This window comes from Ipomoea nil, unplaced genomic scaffold, assembly GCF_001879475.1.
Source record: "Ipomoea nil cultivar Tokyo-kokei standard unplaced genomic scaffold, Asagao_1.1 scaffold1875, whole genome shotgun sequence".
Classification (NCBI taxonomy): Eukaryota; Viridiplantae; Streptophyta; class Magnoliopsida; order Solanales; family Convolvulaceae; genus Ipomoea; species Ipomoea nil.
Window position 1 is genome coordinate 256,176 of NW_017618303.1, and position 3,257 is coordinate 259,432.

The 3,257-nt window shown below is 39.3% G+C and overlaps 1 pseudogene; it reads right to left on the reverse strand.

Annotated features, from left to right (window-relative positions):
- Positions 1–615: 615 nt before the first annotated feature.
- Positions 616–2,994, reverse strand: LOC109193397 (annotated as a pseudogene).
- Between the last annotated feature and the right edge of the window lie 263 nt (positions 2,995–3,257).

Sequence of the window (3,257 nt, forward strand, 5' to 3'; positions counted from 1 at the left end):
AATCGAATACCATACGATTTTTAAAGACTCTTTAAAAATCTTGATTGAATACCGCCTAACTTTTAAAGACTCTCTAAAAGTTTGAATTGAATACCTCCAAACTTTTAAAGTTCATAAAAATCTTTAAAACTCTATGAAAGTCATGATAGAATATACCCCCTTTAATATATTACAACAAATTCATTCCGTGCATCGCACGGGTGCAAATACTAGTTAAGAAAACAAAGATAGAGAAGACATAAATTTGGTTCTTAAAGAAAGAAGGACAAATATGTAACAAAATCAAATATACATATATATATATATATATATATATATATATATATATATATATATATGGTTAATCAACGATTTGATCCCTCAATTATTAGCGAACTGTCAATGTAGTCCCTTAATCGCTTTTTCATCGATTTAGTCCCCAACATCAATTATTTTTAGTCGATTTGCACCCTCCGGTCGTCTTTCGTCAACCAGCCGGTGAGAACTCCGATTTAGCATGGGCATTTTGGTCTTTTCTTATCTTCAGCCCTCTTCTTGACCGGAAGAGTCCAAGGCTTTGTTTCTTGACCGGAAAATCACAGCTCTGATGCCCTTGCTATTGAATCCCAAATCATTTTCTTCATTCTCGTCGGAGGCAAGGATGAGCTCCGGCGCTGCTGCAACTTCTCTTGCACTCCCATCCAACGCATTTGGCTCACTCAAAGCCCTCAACGCCAAGTGAGCCGCCTTCTGCCCTGATATCATCATCACCCCAAATGTTGGCCCCTAAAACCGATTCGATCATACCCAGAATTAGAATTAGTGTTTTCGTGGTTCATCAACACCAGAGCCCAGTTGGTGACCACTCCGCCCACTCTGTCGTTCTTCACAATCAGATCCCCCGTCGCCACTGCGTTGAAGAGCTTAACATTCAGCCTGGCCAAGAGCTTGCTCATGATGGTGGAGGTGAATAGCGCCGTGTGTTTGATGACAACGTTGTTGTCTTGCTCCTCGTACTCCACGCCCAGCTCGTCTAGGAATATCTGCGCCGATTTCCGCACCAACATGCCAGAGAACAGCTGCCCACCGAGCCACACATCGTCGCAGGGGCTGGCAGACTGTTCAATAATGGCGACCCGAACATTGGGGTTCTTGCTGAGCTCGTATGTGCAGGAAAGCTCGGTGGCTCCAGCTCTGACCATAATAACGTCGGTGTCAGCGTAGCCGCGTAGGTAATCATGTCCATCATGTATCTCCGGGTCATTTCACGGGAGACGATGGATTCTTTGATTGGTTGAAACTTGAAGGAATCAAAGTTGTATGGGGTTAACGATGCAAATATTAAGAGATTGTGAGAACGAAGAAAATGATTTGGGATTCAATAGCAGGGGCATCAGAGCTGTGATTTTTCGGTCAAGAAACAAAGCATTGGACTCCTCCGGTCAAGAAGAGGGCTGAAGACAAGAAAAGACCAAAATGTCCCTGTTAATTCGAAATTCTCACTGGCTGGTTGACTGAAGACGGCCGGAGGGTGCAAATCGACTAAAAATAATTGATATCGGGGACTAAATTGATGAAAAAGCGATGGAGGGACTACATTGATAGTTCGCCACTAATTGAGGGACTAAATCGTTGATCAACCATATATATAGACATCCATTCTTGGAGAGGGTTCAGAGAAAAAGGGTTAGAGAAAATGTCTCTGAGATATAATATCTAAGACAATTTCTCTAATGGAGGTCTCAGATGAAAGGTTGTACACTAATAAAAGTTTGAGTATTGAAATGTTTATTTCATCACTGTTTTATTTTCTTGTGTGATCTGCAGTAAACATTTGAGAATATATATATATATTTAAATAAAGTTCTCAATTACACAACTTAACTGGGAAATTCTTGGCAGAGCAACCCGAGATTTTTGTATATCTTCTCGTGTCTCATAGGTCTTAATCAGGTATTCATGTTGCTTGCAAAGGGAGTGTAAACAAAGAAAATTGAATAATATATTTTAATTCAAAGTTCTGGTTTACATATCAAGTATCAATGCGGTGTGGGTACATGTCTCTGGATGGTCCTCTGATTCTTCAATTTGATGTCTTGAACACTCCACCATTAAAGGGCCTCCGGGTTTCAAGTGGCTTGATCTTCAAAGAAGGGCTTGTATATATAGCTTGTTCTTCTTGAAGGGCCTCCGGGTTCAAATGGCTTGATCTTCAATGAAGGTTTGGATCAGCAGGCATGATTGGATTGGAGGAGGGGCTTTTACTTTCAGGATCACATTTTCATTATGATCTCTGAATAATATATATTTCTAGATGTTTACATGATTTTTCCTAGGTTGTGTGTATTACATAGAAATGAAATGCCCTATTTATAGCTGTAGGATAGAGACTTTTGATAAGCTCAAACTCTATTGATATTATCTAATTAACAAATTAGATAATATCAATATTATCCAAAATATTTTAAATATATTCAAATATACTAATATTGATAAATAATCAATATTTATCAAAATTTAAGTGTCTACAAATGCCCCCTCGAGACTTGCTTGTACACCACTTGAGAGCATATAACACTCGAAAGTATGTAGTGCAAGAAAGTCTCGACACTACAACTTAAAGATATAAGGCCGTTTCAACTCGTGCCAAGGAGCCTTGAAAGATATGAGGCCGTTTTTACTCGTGCCAAGGAGTTTGAATATAAGACCGTTTAAACTCGTGCCTAGGAATATCATTTAGCTTCCTCCGTTTCAAATTTCATACAGGGTTTGCCCCCATATCGGTTGAATGGTATGTTCCTATGAAGAGATGAGAGGCAGAGCTGTCCCACTGGGCGTGCCAATTTGTAAACAATGAAAATTGAATATATATTTAGAAATTCAAAGTTCTGGTTTACATATCAAGTATCAATGCGGTGTGGGTACATGTCTCTGGATATCCTCTGATTCTTCAATTGGTGCCTTGAACACTCCACCATTGAAGGGCCTCCGGGTTTCAAGTGGCTTGATCTTCAAAGAAGGGCTTGTATATATAGCTTGTTCTTCTTGAAGGGCCTCCGGGTTCAAATGGCTTGATCTTCAATGGAGGTTTGGATCAATAGGCATAGGCATGATCATTAGGGCTTATCAAAAGTCTCTATCCTACAGCTATAAATAGGGCATTTCATTTCTATGTAATACACACAACCTAGGAAAAATCATGTAAACATCTAGAAATATATATTATTCAGAGATCATAATGAAAATGTGATCCTGAAAGTAAAAGCCCCTCCTCCAAT